Source organism: Magnolia sinica, chromosome 16, assembly GCF_029962835.1.
Source record: "Magnolia sinica isolate HGM2019 chromosome 16, MsV1, whole genome shotgun sequence".
Lineage (NCBI taxonomy): Eukaryota > Viridiplantae > Streptophyta > Magnoliopsida > Magnoliales > Magnoliaceae > Magnolia > Magnolia sinica.
The window spans coordinates 56,043,692-56,068,245 of NC_080588.1; the positions used below are offsets into that span (position 1 = coordinate 56,043,692).

Genomic DNA, 24,554 nt, shown 5'->3' on the forward strand with positions numbered 1-24,554 from the left:
ATTCTCTCATTCTCAATGCTGTTGAATCCTAACCGTGAGTGTAATCTAATAGCTTCGTGCAACTTTACATGGGAGACCAAATTCCTATATATCTTTCTTTCGCGTTTATCAAGAGAAACCTTGTTGCAGATAGCCTTGCTCGAATAGGAAGTACTAGCCTTAAAGATAAAATTTAAACTGGAAGAGATGATCTCCCTCGTGTATTTATAGGTTGGCTCACTTAGGATGCCCCAGGGCTGAGCAATATCAGAGAGAGAGAGAGAGAGATGAAAAGTTACATATAAGGAGGGTTTGTCAGCCCTTGGGAAAGGCAGGTTTTCCCTTCGAATGCAATCAACTTCTAGAGTAAAAGTAGAGGTGTTGTCAAAAGCTCGAAAGGATGAATGTGGATGGATGTGTTTTCCAACTTATCTGAGTAGTGATGGTGGTTCTGATGTCATGCTTCGATTGTGTATTGGTGCAGTTGGGGCTTCTAAGGAGCATTCAATTGTTAGATGGTTGGATTTGGTGCTGTGTTGGTTGCGTCGGCCTTGCTATGCTTAAGATCTATTGTTTTGTTTTGCTCCTATGGGTTTTGGACTATGCTTGTCGGCCTTGCCTAAATTTCTGAATCTTGTGAAATGACATTTTTAGGGCTTTAGATCTGTTAATTCCTCAAGGAAGGGCCGTGTTTTCTTCAATTCATTCCAATCAATCCTTCGGTTAAGGCTCTATTATTAGTTTCTTCATATGTACATTGAGGCTCTTTTTTTTTTTTTTTTTAAAGATACAAGATGTTCAACTTCACTAGGGAGCTTGGCTCTCTCTTATTCTCTCGGTTTGGGTTGAAAGGCAGTTAGAGTCCTTGTCTCTTGTATAGTCCTATTGAACAATGTGTTCCAGCTCTTTGCAGGGCTTGCCTTGCAGATATAAATAAGAGTGTAGGATGCTTTGTTTGTCAGGAGAGTCTTCAGGTCCCAAACCTTTTAGCCGATGGACAATAGTCATGATGGAAGTGAATGTGTTCCTAGAGGATGACAATGTGGGGATGTGGTCTGGAGCTAAAGTTGCATGGCGGTTGTGTTGGATGGGTTGAAGAAAGTGGAGCTCTTCTATTAGTGTGTGGCAATCCAATCCTGTCACATTTTTTATGGCTTCTTCTGTCAAATGTCTCCTAGGCTTTTAGAGAGGTCGTGGCCTACGTCTGATCTGTTTTGAGAGATCGTTATGGCAATGTCCCAATCTATCTCTATTTATCAAGTTTACATCTTCTATTGTTTTAGTGAGTGAGTGAGTGTGTGTGTGTGTGTGTGTGTGTGTGTGTGTGTGTGTGTGTGTGTGTGTGTGTGTATTTGGAATTCATCATTTTTTTAAAATTTTTTCATTTCAATATATTATCGACCAAAATTTACATTCGGGCTACCCCATGACCAAAAAGTCGGGGGTTGCCTATCATGGCAAAAGACGAAAACTACACAAAATTATAAAACAGAAAGGAAGGGAGCCTTATGCTTCCCTTATCGTACCGAGCCCAACCTTATCTAGGAAGAGAAGACCTCTGACCTGCGGGGGAAGCTCAGCGAAATGATCATAGAAAGAGAAGGATTGGGTGTCACTTCCCAAGCAGGCCATAATCCCTGTAGATATGCACAAATAGAACCTGCCCCCTGAGCTTAAACCTTTTGATTATAATGAGCCAGTAGTTCCATTTCTAGCCTGGCTGGGAGTCTGCATTCAGCACATTAATAACCAGTCTCGAATCTGATTCTACAACATCATTGGTTAAACCTCTGAAAGGACAGTGGGATAGACCGTCGTGAATGGCTCACAGCTCTGTGTTGGTGTTCAAGCCCTCACCATAGCCTGAAGAAAAAGAAAATAGAAATTTACCTCTATCACCCCTACAGATTCCTCCACCTCCTGATTTCCCTAGATTCCCTCTAGCAGATCCGTCAACGTTTACTTTAACCCAACCTTCTATTGGCTTTGCCCACTTAACGATCATAGGCAAACAGTGGGGACTCCTTCATGCTGACGAAGCGCCAGCCCCTTGAAGGGTATGGTAGACATGGTCTTGACCAATAAGCTTCCTGTTGGAGCGCTGAATGCAGGTGATCCACCATTTCACTTTGGTTGACACAACAGAAACTGATACAGGTCTACCCCTAAATACCGCAGCATTACAGGATTTCCAGAGCTCTCAGATGGTCAAACATGAAGACAGCATTTGGAGTACATATTTCCTCACCCTAGATGAGGCCGCACTCCGCCACTGTGCTAATCTAGCTTCAATGGGGGTTTCCATCATCACGTTGATATCAAACAAACTACCAGACGATGCCCAAATTGTCCGCGCCAGTAGACTGTCAATGAACAGATGGTTCAGGGACTCCATCGAGGGGGACTGAGCAACTGGGGAACTGCAACACACACACACCTGGATGCTAGGTGGATACCCTGAGCTTGGACAGCGCAATCGACCGGGATTGCGTTATGAAATGCCTTCCAAACAAAGAGAGAAATTTTGGGAGGCAATTTCACATGTCACACCCACTTTGACCAGTCCTTATCCGGACGGATAAGCCTATAAATATTCCATGCAGATTTCATAGAAAATTCACCTGAGGGGGTTAAAGGCTAGAAAGGGGTATTTCGACCTTCCTAATGCAATAACTGGCCTGAAAGATGAAATCAATAATCTCTTGCGGGAGAATGCCGAAGACCACAAAGGGAGGGATTCGGCCGTTAGAGTCTAGAAACTGACTCACTTGCATATTTAGCAGAACCTCCAGGATGGTTGCCTCTGTAAATTGCAGGAACGGGCCTAAACTGATCCAATTTGTGTTCCAGAGGTTGCAATTTCCTTCACCAATCCTCCATTGAACATGGGACTCTGGGACGAGAATCTGAGCCAAAATACGTTTCCACTGAGGGGAGGCGAGGCGATAAGGACGAACCGACACAGCTAGGGATAAATCATGGCTATATTTGGTAGACATAAACGAGCTCTATGGGTTGACTTCTTTCCTAAATTTTATTACCCATGCCATCTTCAGTCGGAACGCCTTCATGACGTTGGAAAATTTTCTGATACCGAAGCCGCCTTCTTCCTTAGTGTAACACACCAAATTTTTGCTATTTTGGATTTCCAAAAAAAAAGAAAATCCTTAAATTTTTTTATTATATATAACGAGTCACGTCATCACTTACTGACCCTTAACGCTTAAGGTGAGCTTATACGTGGCTGGTACCGATAAAGAACCGTATAAATAAGATTAATCAACCGTAGAAAACCAATGAATCCAACCGATTACTTAAATATCAAGTTTAGCCCCATGATTTATTCATATAGGGCCCAAATAAAACCGACCTACCACTGATTATTCAAGACAATCATAACTAAGTTAAAGATTTACCCGAAGCTGAGTCAGCTATGGCCCGGATCTTGACTAATGGACCAAATCAACCCAGTTACTCTTTTAGCCTAAAATTGACAGTTTAGAGTTATCATGACCGAATCACTATTTTCGCTAATTTCGAATAGGCCATACTGTAACTTAGTTAATCTATACCTCAACCACTACGCTTAAGAAATCTCCCTACCCAATTTATTATAGAAGTGCCCCGATTATTTGAACAAGCTCTAAACTGCTCGTTAGTGGGCCGCTAGTTTTGAAATTATAAAGTAATGCCCATCTCACTGGGCTTCTGATCCATCATGGGAAATGGACTCAAACGACGCTTGGAAACAGACAATTTGTGCTGTCCAGTCAACACTTGTAAAATGCAACTCTCCCAAGTATTGGCCAAAAATATGAAATTTAAAACAAATGGCCTTTCTACTTAAGACATTTTAGCCATCGTATTCCACCCAAATTTGCACCATAGGTTGAAGATATTTCCCTGCACTCGTCCACCAAATTTGACCCTCGATCGAGAAACGATGACCATTGATTACAAATCAGACTCTTGCGATAAAACCATGCGTCTATTTACCGTCAAACTTTGCACGGCCCTTCATCGGGCCATGGGGCACCTATCTCATAAATTAGATGGGCCAGGGGGCCATCAGGATAGGTCCAACAATTAGAAATGGGTCCCATAGGGCCATTTGAAGGAATTTATAGAACTCAGGGCCAACTGATTTAAAATTTAGGGTATAAAACCCTTTAACCCCCATCTCTCCCTCATTCCCACAACAATTTCCAGCAAAGGGAGAGAGAGAGAGAGAGAGAGAGAAAGGAGTGAGAGAGAAAGGAGGTTGTGAGAGGGAAGGAAGCTAGGAAATTAGAATTTTCACACTCCTACCTCCATCATTCATCGGGAACCACGGTCCTATCACCCTAGAGACAAGGTGTAGCTGATATAAGGTAACAAATTCGAGCTCTCCTCCATTTTTCTTAAGCTAGGGTCGCATGTATGCACCTTAACATGAAGTTCATGTGACACATGGCCCTAACACATCAAGTTTGCGGACCCGATGCCGATGGAGCGACCGCAAGAGTTTCTGGTTGACAATAGGTGTGAACCATTACCTCTAGGTGGCTGATTATCGTGCGTAGCGTAAATCATAGTGATTTCGTATGGAAACTATGTGTGCATGTTATTGAATTTTATGTATTGTTTGGTTTAGGACCCATGCTTAGAATTTTCCTAAAATTAGGAGAGGGATTTAGGTTCTGAGGTTCCTTGATATGTAGATTACTGAATTTTTAGTCAGTTTAGGGAATTGCATGTGCAATTCCCCAATGTTACTGATTTTGTACCTTAAATTTTGTCACATGCAATTGATAGATTTAATTAGGTGAACTATTGTCCACTTGTTAAGTTGCTGAAGTATGTTGCACTTGACTTCTCCTATGTTGCTGATTTGTATGTTATATGTTAGCACATGCAATTGAAAAGGTGTAAGTTGGGTGCATGGCTGTCCACTTTGTTGAATTGCTAAAATACGTTGAACTTGATCTCTATTGTTGCTGATTTTGTGTGTTGGACTTTGTTACATGTGGTTGATGTGTGGGAATTGAGTGTATCACTGTCCATATTATTAAAATTCTGAAATATACTAATCTCTAGCTGGAGTTGTCCTTGAAATTGTTGAATGTATGTGAAAAGGTCGAGCTCTAAGTCCTAGAGGAGGGTGAATAGGACTATGTGTGAATAAATGCGGAATACAAAGATAGATAACACAATCAAATAATAAAATAGCACAAGTAAATAGCAATCTCAAATGTACTAGACTTGAGAGTTTGATACAAACTGAGTTCTAAGGACAACTTAACACTAAAAACTAAAGGCTTATGGCAGGACAACCTTACTTAAATGTTTATAAGTATTAAAAACCCAAACCAATAAAGAAACAAAGGAAATAAACTAAGTTATTACAACATTCACCACAAGTGCATAAAGTATACACCATTCACCACAAGTGCATAAAGTAAATTACAACATTCACACACTAAAACAAATCCAATCATCCACCACAACTCCAGGAATTATAATGGTTCATTTATGTGTACACCAACTGTTTGAAAAACAACCACACAACTACTCCACTCCCAATATCCACACCCATGGGATATTGGCTTTCATTATCAAATAAGGTTTTCTAATGTTCACCTTAAAACCTTCACAATTGTATCTTTAGATGGGCTTACACAATTCCAAAAACCCCACAATGAATTTTTCCTAGCTAAATCGCACAAAACACAAAATGCAGAAAATTAAATTGTACTTATTTGAAGATTCTTCTTCTAATAAAACCCGGTAGAACTAATTCGATGTAGACGAAGATGTTCAATGTCCAGTCTCACAAGTAAAAGGGTTCTAGGTCTAAATTAATTTTAAATTAAATTAACCTGGGCTAGCTTGATTTGATTTTGATCTCAAAAGAGGGTAAATTACAATTCCTTTCTTTAATGAAATAGAGTTGAATGGAGATTACAAAATGAAATAACAAAAGCTATTAAAATGAATCTAAAATGAGCACAATATAGCTTAACAAATGTAGGAACTTATCTCTCAGAGTGATGACTTGATTTAGTTTGAAATGAATGAAAAACTCTGAGATTCGTCCTCTATCTATAGGTTAAAATACTGTTCTCTCGACTGGTCTAAGGGTTGGTTCGATTGGTCGAAGGACCAACCAATTTTTAAAATTTCTGGTGCGATAAGATAAGATTGTTACTCGACTAGTCGGGTGGCTTGCTCGACTGGTCGAGTGGGACTAAAAAGCCTTGCTGGACTTTGAGTCGAGCTTGCACGACCGGTCGAGCACTATTCACTCGACTGGTCAAGCAGTCTTTAGGACTGGTCAAGTGTCCAACAGAAAATTTTAAAAATTTGCAACAAATCTTAGACTGGTCCAAAAAACTCTTGGACTAGTTAAGACAGAGCTTGGACTAGTCGAACAAAGACTAGGACTAGTCGAGGAAATGACCTATAAACTTATGACATGACCCATGACCCATATAAAATATGTGATGAATATGACTCATCCTATGGTTAATCTAGGGTCATTCATACTTTATTTGTGAGTTTGAACAATTAAAACATCGTTTGATCTGCTAACTCATTCATTTGAAATACTCGAAGCATGTCTTCAAATCTTGAACTTGAGCTTGAACTAGGGCTTGAGTTATTGATTCTTTAAAGTACTAAACTTGAAGATTAAACTTGAACTTAAGCCTTGAACTTGTACTTGTACTTGAGCTTGAAATCTTGAACTTCGACAATGCTCTTTAACTTGAATACGTAGAAAAGTTTGACGAAGATGTGGACAACTTTAAAGTGCACGAAGTTGATCTATTCATCTCATCAATACATGATATAGATTCTAAATGATTTTGTACAACAAAATTTGACAACTCTAGGTGATAGATTTATAATATAACATTTATAGTATGCCATACACTTGCGCACATGCCCCCATTGCGGATCGGCCAGCCAATCGGATTCTTTTGGGAAACCTTTCCGTTGGGTCAGCCCACGGGCAAGTTTGGCCTGACTAGCCCAACCGCGAGTTTTCGGTCGTAGTTGGACTACACGAGATGTTGTTCTTAGGTCGTGCAGTCTGTGGTTCATTTCGTGGGGGCAGATTAGTCCACTGGTTGGTCATCCTTATATGTTAACCATGATTGTGCACGCCTGATGGAACCTGAGGCACCCTATAACCCTCGTGCCCATGGATAACCATAAATTGTGGCCCACAAGACTCGTGAGCCAGGGATGGTGGTATGAGACGTTATGCCCGATTTGTCGGCCTACGCTGGGGTGACAAGCCTCCCCATAGTGACCAGTGAGCACCAAAGACTCATGAGCCAAGGATGGTGGTATGGGACACTATGCCTGAGCTGTCGGCCTATGCTGGGGTGACAACCTCCTCGTAGTGACCGCGAGAAGAATTCTAATGTCATAACAGTTTTCATATGAGCTTAAGAGTTATGGGAATGACGACCTAAAATTACGATAATGACCGCTTTAGTTGAAGTGGGTATATGCCAATATGTCTTAGAGGGGGGTGAATATGACTTTTTATTATTTTATGATATTTTAAAATCCTATCAATCTTATCCTGAGAAAATATGCATGTATCAAGATTTCTTTAAAGTAACTCTAATGGCTTCCAAGCCAAATAAAGGATCTAGTCATAAAACTATTTGAAAGATAAACAAGATGCAAATCATAGTTTATGATGGACGTGACTGTGTGTGAGGTGTGATCTCAGATAATCAGATATGAAAACATTTAAGGAAATCACACAAGCAGTAGAAGACAATAGCAATCTCAAACACAACTATTTTTATAGTGGTTCGACTACTTGTCTACTCCACTTCCGGCGGACGCACTCAACCCTTGAGTGTACCGGATCTCACTAACGGAGGTTTCACAACAGGTTCACCTCAAACCGGAGGTTTCAAATTAGGTTCACCTCAAACCAGTACAACCTACTCTAGGCTGACTCTAACGTGTCTACACGACATAAGTTTATACTCCCATGAATAAGGTCAATACACAGCACCTGAGTTTTAGGCCACACAAGCCAAGGATCCACACAAGGAACCTTACCAGTTTATGTTTCCATGAGCAAGGGTCAACACACAGCACCCAAGTTTTAGACCACACAGGTTAAGGACCTACACAAGGACCTAAGAGTTTATGCTCTCCACAAAGCAAGGGTCAACACAAAGCACCCCCACGTACACTCCCGTTGGAGGCCTCCTATGAGTGCTTGAAAGGGGTGAGAAATACCTTAGACCCAATCCTACAGAAGGAATGATCACAAGGGTCCTCTGGACTCTAATGACTTACAAATAAGTAGATGAGCCTCATTAAGCATGTTGATGAAGATCTCCTCCTTTGATGAAGAATCTTCAGCTCCCTTGAACCGCAACTCAGATGATGTACCAAGATAAGGCGACGGGTTGGGTCAAGATTTTTGATGGAATCCTACTCTATTAAATATTTTCCTATAAAGGAGAGAGAGTGATTTCAATCATCTATGCATTCAAGGCATCCCAGCTTAATGATATGCCATTAAGATGGTAGCTGTAGGATCCTTGAATGTGGAAGTTCATTCCCCAATCCACTCTATTGAATGTTAATGATGAGGGTGGATTGGAGAATGAACTTCCATGAGAGAAAAGGCTTAAGGTATAAGATCTGGGGTTAAACACACAAAACCATACTCTATTTTTCTCTATCAACAACTAAGGGCAAACTCTCATTAAATGGCAAAAGGTTCCAACGAATATAAAACGGTCACATTTTTAACAAAGTTCGATATCATCGAGTAGGGTCGATATCATCGAGCGTATACTCTCGATAGCATCGATTAGCCGCTCGATGATACGAACTCAACTGTCAAACGCTTTTGAAATCTTTTGCCAATTGGTCGAGGAAATCAAACGAGTGTCGATGTCATCGGATTTTGAACTTTGATTTCATCGACATGAGGTTCGATTCCTTGACATTTGAAAATGTGAGAGCACTTGCCTTTGAAATATTTCAGGTATTTGATATGATCGACCATCACTTGATATCATTGGAATTTGAATATTGATGATATCGAGGGCAGTGTCGATTCATCAATAATTCTAAGAAATTTTCCTATATGCTTGCTGGATAGTTTATGTTCACTTTTGATGACATCGACCATGCCTCGATATGATCGATATTTGAATATCGATTTTATCGAGTAATCCTCGATCCAAGAAAAATAACTTGAAAACTTGTTAGATAGATTTGTGTCCCAATCCGATATCATCGAAGGGCTTCTAATATCATCGAGATTTGAATTCTGAGGATATCGAGGAGCTCTTCGATATATCGAAGATTACATGATTTGCCTTAGCAGTACTTTGGACACAACAGAGCAAATGTCGATTTTATCGAGTTAGCTCGATGGATTCGAGATTCAAACTTCGATAATATCGATGAGTCCATTGATTCATCTATAATTTAGTCTAGATATCTTTGTAGTTGCTGGACATCATAAGTCCTCATTTTGATAATATCGAGTGAGCTTCGAGGACATCGATAACATAGTTCAATTTCATCAAGCTGTGTATCGATAAATCGACAAAGGCAGAAAACTTAAAGATTTTTCTGTTTTGTTTGAAAAAGTTTTCTAACCAAAAACCCTAGGATGTTCTATTCAATTGTAAGGGTTTTAATTACCTGGTGTTTTGGGACATAAGATGTGAGGCTAAGTTTTACTTGTGATGAGTTCAGGTACACATCCAGTTGAGGCAGACGCTTGATCAATCTTCCTATGGGGCTCCTTTGTCTTGCTGACTCAACACTCATGCTAATTGACAAACCAGGGCACTTTCAGAACCCACAAGGGCTAAGGATCGTGAGAGTCACACGGCGACGGTTATTAGAGCCGCGCGATCGGATTAGGGTAATGATTCGTTGGGGTATCTCGGTTTCCCCAACCCGCTGGATGAATAAACTTAACTAATCAATTCGGCTAACATGTGCATTACATGCATTGTTTACTTTTGTGATTTGGCAGTTATGGTCGCTTGTGGGAGTGTTGGTTCGCGAATGTTAGATGGGGTCACAAGAGGGAGTGTTGTGGTGAGAGGCATGTATCATATCATTAAACCATGCATTGCATTAACCAGAGTATCTAGGATTCTGTGAATATATGCTTTTTACTAAATTTACTCTTGTGCATGATAACTTATGTAACTTATAGTTAATGGTACCACTAAGTTGATCATTCACTCCCACTCTGGGATGGTGTTTTAAAACACCAACCAGAACCGTTATAGATACAGGGACGACAGCATGGACGATGAAGAGGAGCGAGCGTATTTCTAGACTTTTGGTGAATCCTTCTAGTCCAAGTTCGGGCGATCGTGGGGTATGGGCCAGGGCCCTAGTCTCTTTGAGACATATGTATGAGTGGAACTAGTTCCTTGTTTGGATATTTTTTGGATTTGTAGTTTGGATATTTTTATATTTAGTGGCACTTGATACTGCTTTATGACTTACTTATTCTTCATGCCTTACTAAACTCTTTATTACTTATGAGATCATCCAAATGTAATTAAAATCTGAAGCTCATTAGGGCACATGTGGCACCCGGGAATTCGGGAGCCGAGTTCCTACTCGACCCTTGAAATTCGGGGCGTTACACTTAGGGAATGCAATCAGCTTCCAGCTCTTCCAATGCAATTTCCTCTTGCTGTCTAACCAACCTCAGAAAAAGTTTGCAAGATGACCCTCCAAAGTAGCCAGGACCTGTCAAGGTAGGTGGACTGCTGCCATTGAATGGACTGGGATGCTTCCAAGCACATGTTTCACCAAAAATGCTCTCCCCGCTTGAGAGAGGATTCTAACTTGTCACCCTTTGATATGACTGTTGCTTGCATCCAAGCGTAGAGGTTCATAAGTAATATCCTGTGAATAAAGGGGTCGATCCCATAGGAAGATGATCTATGAGAATGAGAAAATCAAATACAAAATTAACTAAGTAACGGAAACTAAATAAATGAAATGATTTTGAAGGTATGAAATTTAACAGAATTAAAATAATACCCAAGCTTCAAAGTTTCACACATAGTTAATGATCAATAAATTATGATGACTTGATAATGAAAGTGCCCTGGTTTGTCAATTAGCATGAGTGTTGAGTCGGCAAAACAAGTGAGCCCCATAGGAAGATCATTCAAGCGTCTGCCTTAATTGGATGTGGCTTTAGATCTCTACAAAGGTACACTTAGCCTCACATTCCATGTCCCAAAACACCAGGTATATAAAACCCTTAAAAATGGTTAGAACAACATAGGGGTTAAGGTATGAAAACTATTTTGCAAAATCAGGAAAATCCCTATATTTTCAGCCTTTGTCGATTTATCGATAGTGCTTTGATGAAATCAGAATCTATTATCGATGTCCTCGAAACTCACTCGATGTTATTGAAATGAGGACTTCAGATGTCCAGCAACCAAAATGAATCTTGGGCTAAATTCTCGATGAATCGATAACAGGATTGATATCATCGACTTTCGAATCTCGAGTTCATCAAAACGGCTCGATAAAATTGACATCTGGTCAGTTTGTATCCAATAAGCAATTAAGGAAAATCATGTGATTTTTGATGTCTCGAAGAGACCTCGATATCTTCAAATTTCAAATCTCTATGATATCGATGGACCTTGGATGATATCGGATTGGGACACAAATCTGTCCAGCAAGCTTTTAGGTAAATTCTTTTAAATGTTCGAGGTGACAAGAATCATTAAAAAATAATCAATCATCATAATTTACAAAATCATTAAACCAATGTGCTTCTCTTCTAGCTTGGGCTAAAGGGAACTAAAAAAACATAACTAAATTGCAGAATAGAAAAGCAACAAGAAAGCAAGAAAAAATAAATAAAGAAAGATCTAAAAAGAACTTGTAAAGATCTAAAAATCCTAGAAAAAACCCTAGATCTTGCCCTTGAATGCTCTGAATGATTCTTAGGAATGCCTTGGGAAGCCCTATTTATAAGTGGGGAACTCCCTCCTTCAAATTGATTTGAAAAATCTGAAAAATGTCTTAAATTTTCTCACTCCACATAGGCTCTGCGTAAACCCTTAGATGATATTGAACTGCTTTTGATGTCATCTAAGATTGGCTTCGATGTCATTCAAGACTGCATCTAATTTGTCCAACAACCAAACTTGATTTTCTTGTAATTCTTCTATGTCATCTAAGACTCCTTCGATGTCATCGAAGACTGGCTTCGATGTCATCGAAGCTTGTTTGATGTCATTTAAGCTTAGATCCAGCGAATTTCTGCACTAAGTTCTACACTTCATTCCTTTTCCACTTGGTTTTCTTGACTCTTAGGGTCTTGAAATCTTCAATCTTGGTCTCCAAAGGTCTATTCTTTGCCTTGGTGAGTCTTGAGCATTAAATCCACACTTTTAACATTATTTTCACTCTAAGCTCTCAAGTTCACCTTGCAACACAAACATGAGTAAAACATATCATTAAGCAGTATAATGTTCATAAAACTAAGATATAGATAGGGGAAAATATGCAATATTTGACGCTCAACACACCCCCAACCAGCATTTTGTTAGTCTCGAGCAAAATAAATGAAGAAATTTTTTACATAAAAATAAGAATAAAAACTAATTTTAGAAACAAAATTAAAATGAAAATAAAAATTCTAACTATACCACATTCGTAGGTAATCTCGATTGCATTTAGCATATGCAACAAGCCTTTAAACCCCTAGGTTCCCCAAGTGGACGGGTTATAGTCTCGTGAGGGTTTCAAGAAATGTTACCCATAAACATTGAAAACATGAAAAATAGTTCAAAACTCAGAAATTTATACAATTATGCCTCCATTCATCATATGAATTCCAAAATAAAGCAACACTTGTCATGAGTCTGAAGTTAGTTAGAATCTCAATTTCCTAATCCATTACATCCTTGAGTTCAGAGACCTAATCAATATTTAAAATAGTTATGACTCAATATACTTGGGTGCTTAGTGACACTAGTCTAACTTTGAGAAATATGCATGTTCCTTATCTTAACTCCTTTCAATCATTCCAGGAATATGAAATCTCTAGTTATCTCATTTCCTTCATGCCCTTTTTTCTTTCATCATTATATCCTCATTATTATAGACCACCCTTAGATGAAGATTCCCACCGGATTTGCTTCATAAACTAAGGTATCGTACTTGTACTGATAACAATAATGGATACTTAGGTATCCTTTCTCCAGATTACTGACACCATTGTTATGGTCATTACATTCATACTCTATAATAAAATTTTCTTCTTTCATCACTGTTTTTTTTTTCAATATTCCCCGTTTAAAGCATATGTCAATGGTACTAGTTCATTGAACCTTGTTTGAATAAAAATTTGTTATTCTAGTTCATATATCATATTCCTCACTTAGTTAGCTAGGGTGTATTGTAAATTCAGTACATTAAATTATAACTCGCTCTAAACGAGTGATTAGATAATCGAACTCAAGTCTATAATTTTCAGTTATCAGAATTCTGACTACTATCAACTTAGACTAAGTATTAACTTTTCCTTTGGAATTTGCATAATATCATGTTCACTCTGTTGTATATAAAAAATTGTATTTTGAAAAATTTGAAAAAATTTCCCATAAACCAAAAAAATGTAGACTCTACTAGTCCTAAAATATAAACTCACATGGATGACTATCCATACCCTTAACCTAAAATCTACATTGTCCCCAATGTAATGATACGTCTAATGCAGAAAATATGAGAACAATAAAAATAAAAGAAATGATGAATAGTATGGGCCATGAAAAACTCACCTCCTAGGTGACACTAAAAAAAATTGAATATTATATAAATCTTTCACAAATGCTCCGTCAAACTAGGAGTATCAATCTGAATATTCTCGCTCATGAAGAGGGACAGACTCCTCTCTCAAATAAAAGTTTTCCATATAAGGCTTTAATCTTTGACCATTTACCTTGTACACATTGCCATTACGTGAATTCTCAATTTTAATAGCCTCATGAGTATAAACATTCTTCACAATGAAGGGGCCTATCCATCTTGATCTTAACTTTACCAGAAAGAACTGGAGACGAGAATTGTACAATAAGACCTTTTGCTGAGGTTCAAAATTCTTCCTCCTGATATTTTTATCATGAAAAGCTTTGGTCCTATTTTTGTAGATTTTATAATTTTATAAGAGTCTCTCCTCAACTCCTCTAATTCATTCAACTCTAATTTTCTTTATCCATTGCTTGGTCCATATTAAAGTTTAACTTTTTAATTGCCCAGTATGCTCTATGTTCCAATTCCACTGGCAAATGACAAGCCTTCCCATACACCAATCTGTATAGGGACATTCCAATTGGGGTCTTATAAGCCGTCCTATAAGCCCGTAAAGCATCAGATAGTCTGAGGGACCAATCATTCCTATTTGGCCTCATAGTTTTCTCCAAAATGTGTTTGATTTCCCAATTAGATATCTCAGCTTGCCCACTCGTTTGTGGGTGGTATGGGGTGCTCACTTTATACTTGATGCCATATTTCTTTATCAAAGCCTCAAATGTTCTATTACAAAAGTGAGACATGCCATCACTAATGAAGGCCTTTAGAGTTCCAAATCTAGAAAAAATATTTTCCTCAAGGAATCGTATGACCACTTTTGTAAGACCTGTATCCTAGCCCATACCGTTTCGAAGACTTCCATAGTCCTCTTGGTTGAATTCCAGTGACCTGCGATTTGTTATCAGTAATTGCACGCGATCCTGAGTTATATTCCGCATTCTAGAGTCATCTCAACCCGAAACTTATACCCTAGCGACCGCACCATCACTGCGGTTCTGATGCTGCATATTACACGCCGAGGCGATACCCAGGCCAGGAGATGTGGGCCCGTGTTCAGTTCAAGGAAAATACCGTGCATTGCAAATTCTGAGGGAATTTCTACAACCCCCCACATCAATCAATCAAAGTACAAGCAAGTACCTAGCCCATCACTTTCCCACCAACAAAGCATGACACCCTCTCTCTCACATCCCCAAAGTCAACCCTTCCTTACAACAACCCATTCCTCCCATCCCTCTCTCCTTACATCTTCTCTCTCTCTCTCTCTTGTTTTCTACTCATTCTCCTAAGTAACCCAAGCACCCAATGTCCATGGTTTCCATGGAGAAGCTAGGTGTGGCCCACCTCCCTACCACCCAATCCCACCATCCAAAGATCATCTCCATAGTTGAAATGCATCCCTCGGAGCTTTAGGATGCGTTAATGGAAGAAGAAGTCCGAGAAGATCAAGGTGGGTGCTTTCTTAGGGTTAGATTTATATGTTTTGCTTAGATTTAGTGATTTAAGGGCCCACTTGTGGTGGGACCCATCTTGATGTATGCATTGTATCATGGAGGAGCTCATAGTGGCAGAGCTCCTCCCATCATCACCGTTCTCTCTCTCTCTCTCTTTCTTTTTATTCTTGATGATGATGATGATTGTATAGCCCACTTGATCTACGCCATCCACAAGATGGACCCCACCTTGAAAACTGATTGGCAAGTGTACAGCAACACCAAGTTCTGGTGGGCCGTGCATGAGGGACCCTCCTGATATGGAAAATGGGTTGGATGGAGACCTCACACCAGTTATATAGCTGGTGTATTGACACCACCAAGCTTAGTGGGTCCCATTGCTGACTGACGTCAGCAAGTTCTGTGGGGCCAACATAATGTATGTGTCTCATGTTCATGCCGTCTAGTGGCTGTGGGACTCACCTTGGTGTGTTTGTTATATCTGCACCGTCTATCAGCTAGGACGGTGGCCCCTAATGCATTGGATCTACATCTAGACCGCCCATCTGCAGACAGTGGGGCCTGGATGAAGGAAACACACAGATATCGGCTTTATCCAGGTCTGTGGGCCACACGTGTGGCCCACCATGTTGAGGTGCTTATCCACACCATCCATAGAAAGTTAGGACGGTGGGTCCCTTGCAGCAAATGCTGCTGGATTGTTAAATCCACACCATCCATTGCTTGGATGGTGGGCCGCAGAATGTAGGAGTTTATTCAGTGTCCATCCATCTAGACGCTGGTGTTTCTTTTTTTTTAAATAATAATAATAATAATAATAATATAAAAATATAAAAGTATAAAATATATAAGATAGCATATATATTATATATAAATATATTATATATTATGGTGGGCCCCACGTGGGACCCATCAGATGTGTATATATATATATGTATATTGTGGTGGGGCCACATGCATGTTGGAGCCCACCTTGCTGCATCTATTCCGAGCCGCCCATCCATCTGACGTGCTCGTGGGCCCCACTCTGATGTATGTGTTACATCCGAGTTGTCCATCCATCTGATATGCTCGTGGGCCCCACTCTGATGTATGTGTTACATTTGAGTCATCCATCCATCTGACGTGCTCGTAGGCCCCACTCTAATGTATGTGTTACACCTGAGCCGTCCATCCATCTAACGTGCTCATGGGTCTCACTCTCATGTATGTGTTACATCTGAACCGTCCATCCATCTATTGGAAATCCACCATGACGTATGTTTTTGTATTCCACTCGATGTGTCGTATATCCAAGTTGCTCATCTGGAGGGCCCATTTGGAGGTGCAGGCCCACTTGCTATATGTGTAGGGCCACCTTGAAGTATACCCATCTGTTTTGTTACAGTATGAGGGGCCCCATCCAGCCCACTATATATATGATGAGGCCCATTTAATGAAGCCTGATATGATGTATTTTTGGCCCATGTGTAGGGCCCACCTATCATGTATTTGAGGCCCAATGGGCAAACCCATTGTGATATATTCATGGCCTATGGGCAAGGCCCATTGTAATATATATTAGGCCTATAGCGCGTGGCCCTTTTGATGTATTCGTGGCCCAGATACGTGGCCCATTTGATGCATATGAGACCCATGTGTAGGGGCCACATGTTATGTATTTGGGGCCTATGAGCAGGGCCCACCTATTGTGTGTATGAAGCCCATTGGTGCGGCCCATTGATGCGGTCCACTTAATGTATTTGAGGCCCATATGCAGGGCCTACTTCTTGTGCATTTAAAGCCCATGGGTTGTGATCCATTGTGATAGATTTCCATATATTTCTAGCCCATTTGGTAAGGCCCATAGTGATGTATATGCGGCACAGATATGTGGCCCATTGTGATGTATATGAGGCCCATGCTATGTGTCTCACTTGATGTATATATGACTCTTGTGTGAGGCCATGAGCCCACTATGATGTTTGACTTTATGTGGGCCACCCCTTGGGAGCAATGATGGTTCAATGTCCACATTGATGTATAATAATGGTTAGATGTCCACATTGTGACCTTTCCTTAGGCCCTTTGTTAGGCCGATTCCAATTGTCGAGGCCGATTCTGATTATCGAGGCCGAGTTCGATTGATGAGGCCGATTTTGATTGTTGAGGCTAATTTCGATTTCGATTGTTGAGGTCAATTTCGCTTGTCGATACCGATTTCAATTTTTGAGGCTGATTTTGAGGCCGATTATCGAGGCCTATTCCGATACCGATTCCGATTGTCGAGGCTGATTATCGAGGCCGATTCTGATTCTGATTTAGATTGTCGAGGCCGATTTCGATTTTCAAGGCTAATTTCACTTGTCGATACCGATTCCGATTGTCGATGCTAATTATCGAGGCCTATTCTGATATTGATTCCGATTGTCGAGGCCGATTATTGAGGCCAATTCTGATATAGATTTTGATTATCAAGGCCAATTATCGAGGCCTATTCTGATACCGATTCTGATTGTCGAGGCCGATTGTTGAGGCAGATCCCAATTTTGATGGTCGAAGCCGATTGTTGAGGCCGATTCCGATTGTCAAGGCTGATTGTTGAGGCCGATTCCAATTCTGATTGTCGAGGTTGATTATCAAGGCTGATTCCAATTATCGAGGCTGATTATTGAGGAAGATCCCGATTCCGATTGTCGAGGCCGATTGTTGAGTCCGATTTCGATTTCAATTGTCGAGGCCGATTCTGATTGTCGAGGCCTAATGAGATGCATATGTGACCCGTATTTGAGGCCCATCGTAATGTGCATTTGGCCCGTGTTTGATGCCTAATGTGATGTACATGTGGCCCGTATTTGAGGCCCATTGTGATGTGTATTCAGCTCGTGTTTAAGGCCCAATGTGATGTATATGAGGCCGATGTGATGAGGCCCATTGTGATGCATTTGAGGGCCAAGTGATGAGGCCCATTGTGATGTATGTTAGGCCCATGTGAAAGGCTCATTGTGATGTGTATTAAGATCTTGAGTGAGGCCCATGGTGTTGTATATTTGGCCCTTGTGTGAGGTTATGGGTCCACTATATGTTAAGCTCTATGTGGGCCATTCCTAGGAGGCAATGTTGGTTAAATGTCTACATTGTAGAGGTCGATTGTCGATGCCAGTTATTGATATCGATTATGAGTATGTGACAGCATTGCATCATGTTACATGCCCATACGCATCATCTACATGTTTGTTAGGAGATATGATTGACATTGCATATGCCATAGTGCCGGTTGTTATGAGACTCCCTGATAGGCGGAGGTTATCTCACATGAGAGCGAGGTATGCGCAAGATTGATGCATGACTTGATTGTATGACTCATACATCTTGCATTGTGTGTTGTAATTACTTTACGCCCTTGCAACATTTGGGCCGTAGCCTCCATAGGCATATCGTGGATGGCCAGATGGGACACTGAAAATCTGTTCTAACATCGAGCTGCCATAAATGGCCTTGGGTGAAAATTCCTAAACCCTCTTGGTACCAGATGACGCCCTAACATCGTAACCAAGTGGATACATGAGCGCCCAAGTGCCAAATACCAGGAGGCCGCGTCTCCAACTGTGTTGTGGTCGGTTGGGAGGGTGTGTGGCCTTATCCGCCCGAGTGAGGGGGCTATAAGCTAAGCTAAGTTTGACCAGCTCCCAAATGGGTCCGCTATCGATGAGCCAGGTAGGCATTGGTATACTGCTAGATATGGGTATTGAGGTCTTTTTCATTCGCTAGGTTGCGCGGCTTGCAGGGGTGGTAGCCATTTTGGAGTGTAATAGACCCCGGTGATGATCCCAAAGATGTACAGTACTAATATGTGGACTTATTGAGTAGGAGTTGTATACTCGTTCATTCATTCATTCACTATCCACTCGGGCTGGTGGTGCGCAACTATTTATTACATGTACCTTTGTAATGACTAAGATTTCGGTTGGGGCATGCAACTAACCTGAGATCAGGAGTTTACCACATTGAGTCTGACTATCCAAATTTAGGTATGAGAATGATTTGGATAGAAGTCCCTTGTGATGGACCCCATAGCTTGAGATACTACATACTATTATCCTGACTTCACAATCCAACATGGTCATTTCATTCGCACCGCATATTGCATTACATCCGCAGAATATGGCATTTTGGATTATGTGTTTCTGCATTTATATGGTCTAGGTATGGCTAATGCTATTAGTAAACTCATCAGGAATTGTATATTACATTGCATCATCAACATCTTATATTTGGCTATTTATGACTCCTCATTTGTATAACTGATTTGTATTACGTATTCTGATATTGATTGACTCATGAACTTGTCAGTATTTCTACTTACTATGATATTGTATCATGATCTTACCAGTATTTCTGACATTGTATGATTATGGCGTTGTATTTATGTGCTTAGCACTTACCTTGCGCACACACTTTCACCAACCTCTAAGCTTTCTATAAGCTTATGCACAATAGATGTGTGCAGGTGGAGTTAGGTCGTAACAGCATTGAGCTTGGAGCGTGCAACTGTCTTCTGGAGCTTTGATTTCGATATATGTATTTCCCTTTCAGCATTATATTTAAATATTTATATTAGTAGATATGTGATGATGATGTTACCTTTGTGATTTGGGTAAACATGTGGTTATGCTCATTATGGGTTAAATGTACGTTGGAAAATTCTCCTTGTAGGATCCTAGGATCAAAATTTGGCGTATACGTGCTAGGAGCCGAGAATGGGGTACTACGAAGGCTGTCGGCACTAAATTCGGCGATATGGAATTATGAGAGTCTGGTTTCTGGGTTTGGAGCGTGACAACTTTATTATCATTGGTCCTACTTAGAACTGCCTCAATCAACTTGAAAACATAGTCCACACCAACCAATATATAAATAAATCCAAAAGAAGATGGAAATGGGCCTATAAAATCAATACCCTAACAATAAAAATTTTCAATGGTAAAATAAGGGATAAAGCCATCATGTTACGTTGGGACACTTTTCTCAATCTTTGACATCTATCACAAGGAACACAGAAAGCATGAGTGTCTTTAAACATGGTGGGCCAGTAAAACCCACATTACAGAATTCTTACAGTGATTTTCTTAGTAGAAAAATGTCCACCACATGCTTCCATGTCCCAAAAGGAAATAACACTCTGAACTTCATCCTCTAGGACACAACGTTTAAAAATCTGATTAGTCCCATATTTATATAAATACAAGTCATCCCAGAATAAATTCCTAAACTCGGTTTTAAAACGCTTCCTATCTTGTGACTTCCAATGATATGACATTTTTTCTGTAACAAGATAGTTTACTATATTCGTATACCAAGGCAATTTGGAGATCACAAATAATTTTTCATTAGGGAAAGTGTCCTGGATATGCATCTCCTCAGTGGAATCATCTAACATCAATCTGGAAAGGTGATCGGCCACTATGTTCTCTACTCATTTCTTATCTTTTATCTCTAAGTCAAATTCCTATAGCAGGAGGATCTATCTCAAAAGTCTCAGCTTTGCATCCTTCTTAGATAGAAAATATTTCAAAGCTGAGTGGTCCATGAAAATGACCACTTTGGATCCAAGCAAGTTGGACTTAAACTTACCTAAAGTAAAAACTACTGCAAGTAACTCCTTTTTAGTTCGCTTGGGTTAAGTTTAGAGTTCTACTCGCATAGAGAATAATGTAGAGCCATTTATCTTTCTTTTGGCCCAAAACAACCCCTATGGCATAATCACTTGCATCGCACATTAGTTCAAAAGAAAGTGTCCAATCTGGTGGACGCATGATAGGTGAAGTAGTAAGAGATGATTTAATTTTATTAAAGGCACTTACACACGCATCTGTCCACTTAAATGAGACATCCTTTTGAAGAAGATTAGTCAATGGTATAGTAATGACACTAAAGTCCTTGATGAATTTTCTATAGAAACCGGTGTGCCCTAGAAGTGATCTAATATCTCTAATAGTTCGGGCAATAGGTAGATTAACAATAATGTCGAGTTTTGAGCGATCTACCTCGATTTCATTTTTGGAGATAACATAACCCAAAATAATTTTCTTTTGAACCATGAAATGACACTTCTTTCAATTTAAGACAAGGCTCTTCTCTTTACACTTAGATAAGACAAGAGATAAATTGTTGAGGCATTTCTCAAAACTACTCCCAAATATAGAGAAGTCATCCATGAAAACCTTAAGAAACTTTCTAGCCATATTTGAAAACAAATACTTAACATATACCGTTGGAAAGTTGCAGGGGTGTTGCATAATCCAAATGACATTCGTTTAAAAGAAAATGTTACGAATGGACAAGTGAACGTGGTTTTCTCTTGGTCTTCCAGGGCTATCTCTATTTGGTTATATCCGGAATATCCATCAAGGAAGCTATAAAAGGAGTGACCTGCCACCCTCTCTAAAACTTGATCAATGAATGGTAAAGGAAATGGTCATTCTTTGTGACCGTATTCAATTTTCTATAGTCAATGCAAACACGCCAACCAGTAGTGACATATGTTGGTATGAGTTCATTATTAGAATTTTGTACGATAGTTATTCCGAATTTCTTTGAAACTACTTGGGTTAGACTCACCCAAACACTATCAAATATTGAGTAAATGATTCTCACATCTAATAATTTAATCACCTCATTTTTTACAACTTCCATCATGTTTAGATTGAGACGCCTTTGATGTTGTCTAATTGGTTTGACGTCCTCATCGAGGTGGATTCGATGGGTGCATATGGAAGGGCTTATATCCTTAATGTCAGAAATGGCCTAGCCCAAGGCTCCTTTGTGGTCCCTTAGAACATTCAACAATTTAATCTCTTGATCCTTGTCTAAAAATGAAGAGATCACCATAGGATAAGTTTCATTTTCACCCAAGTATACATACTTAAGCTCATTTGGTAGTGGTTTTAGATCAAACTTTGGAGCATTGGTTGGTGATGACAAAGGTCGTAAGTCCTCGATAGACAAGATATGAGTGTACAGTCTCCATCGGTATGTACCAATATCCTAGGTGGTTGTGCTCCCATTATCATTACAAATTTTAGCTAGCACTTTTTCTAAATTAGAATTTTTCAAGTCCCCAAAGACTTTAGTCAATTCCTTAGATAGGCTATGTTCCAATTCCTCTTCCTCTGTCAAGCAGTCCATAAAATTCAGCTAATGGATCTCATTATTGTCTATGGGCTACTTACATAGATTGAAAATATTTAGCTCTAAGGTCATGTTACCAAAGGACAACTTCATCATTCCATTCCTACAATTGATAATTGCATTGGAAGTTACTAAGAATGGGTGGCCTAAAATAATGGGAACTTGAGCGCTAGCTTTTACACATGGTTCAATGTCTAGTATAATAAAATCTACAGGGAAGTAGAATTGCTTCACTTGGACTAACACATCCTCTAAAATTCTCCTTGGTACTTTAATGGAGCGGTCAACAAGTTGGAGTGTAATCGTGGTTGTAATCGTGGCCTAACTCCATTTGTTAGTAAACCGAATAAGGTACTAAGTTGACACTTGCACCAAAATTTAGGAAAATATGCTCAATTTGAAAATTCCCAATAATACAAGGAATAGTGGGACTTCTCGGGTCTTTGTATTTGGGTACAACCCTTTTCTGAATGATAGCCCTCACTTTCTCAGTGAGGAAGGTCTTCTTGTGCATATTTAATTTCCTCTTTACAATGCACAAGTTCTTGAGATATTTAACATATGATGGAATTTGTCTAATGACATCAAGCCGAGGAATATTGACAATAACCTTTTGGAGCACATCTAACACCTCTTGATATTTCATGGGGACAATTGGGTTCTAAAGTCTAGATGGGAATGGAACTGGAGGCTCATGTGACTTAGTCTCTTTATCCTTTTGTTGTCGTGGCTCTTGAACCATAGGCGGTTCATCATTCTCTTGAGACAGTGGCTCATCCTCCGGTATTTCTACTGGTTGCATTATCTTGTTATCGACCTCTTTTCCACTTCTCAAGGTAATGATGGCCTTAGCTTATTCATGATGTAGCTCACTTGGATTTGAGTCTCCAATAAAATGTGTATTTGTAGGGTTTGGCATAGGTTGAGAAGGAAGTGTGTATTTTTCCTTAGCATTTAGTTGAGTCTCAATCCTAGCTATGGCCGTCTTTAATTCCTGAATTAATTGGATTAGAGACTGATTCATTTGAACTTGAGAGTTCATGGATGCGGTCAATGCGTCCTCCACAGATGATCGTTTTGGTGGGGGCACATATGGTGCATTCTTAGATGCCCCAAAGAAGTTTTGTAGAAGCCCTTGAGGTGCATTGGGCTCATTAATTTGTGGTCCACTCCTCCATCTAAGATTAGGATGGTTATGCCAATTTAGATTGCACGTGTTTCCCATTGGTTGCACAACTAGCCTTTAGTAGTTATTTATAGCATTTGCTTGCCTATGCTTATGCATGATATCTTATATAACTGAGATTGTTGGACAATCCTTTATATCATGGTCGACACCACCACAAATGCTACAAAAATTATCTAAGGAAGTATTTTCTTTAAATTCATCAACCTTCATAATTTTCAAGGCTTCGACCTTTCTAGCTAATGCAGCGAATTTTGCATTAAGGTCGTTTTCCTCTCTTAGGACGTACATCCCCGCTTTCTTTCTAGGAATGGGTTTAGTTTGGGCTGGTTTAGCAGAGACATCCCATGACTGAGTATTCTCTACTAACATGTTTAGAAAATCCCAAGCCTCATTATGATCCTTGTCAAGAAAGGTTCCACCACACATCATCTCTATGAACTGACGGGTATCCATGGTGAGCCCTTTTCAGAAAGCATCAATCAAGTGTCATGGTTCATAACCATGATGTGGGCAAGTGAGTAGAAGGTCTTTGAAGCACTCCCAAGCTTGGAAAAATAGTTCATTCCCCTTTTGGGAGAACGATATGATTTCCTGTTTAAGTGCATTTGTTTTGTGCTCGGGAAAGAATTTTTTCAAAAACTCCCGACTTAAGGCTTGTAATGTAGTGATGATATGAGGTCATAGAGACTTGAGCCATGCTTTGGCCTGATCCCTTAGATCGAAAATGAGAATAACCTAAGTTTAAGTGCAACCCTATTACCATTGTTTACTTGTAATGTTACAATCACTTCCTCAAAGTCCTTGAGGTGCAAGTAGGGACTTTCAGAATCTTGAATTTGCGGTAATGACCGCTTTAGTTGAAGGAGGAATATGCCAATATGTCCTAGAGGGGGGTGAATAAGACTTTTATAAAA

At 39.8% G+C, this 24,554-nt stretch overlaps 1 non-coding gene across 1 annotated transcript; it reads left to right on the forward strand.

Annotated features, from left to right (window-relative positions):
• The first annotated feature begins 24,136 nt into the window (after positions 1-24,136).
• Positions 24,137-24,243, forward strand: LOC131230103 (small nucleolar RNA R71). The gene has a single exon (XR_009163827.1). It is a non-coding gene; the product is annotated as a small nucleolar RNA R71 (small nucleolar RNA).
• Positions 24,244-24,554: the final 311 nt, after the last annotated feature.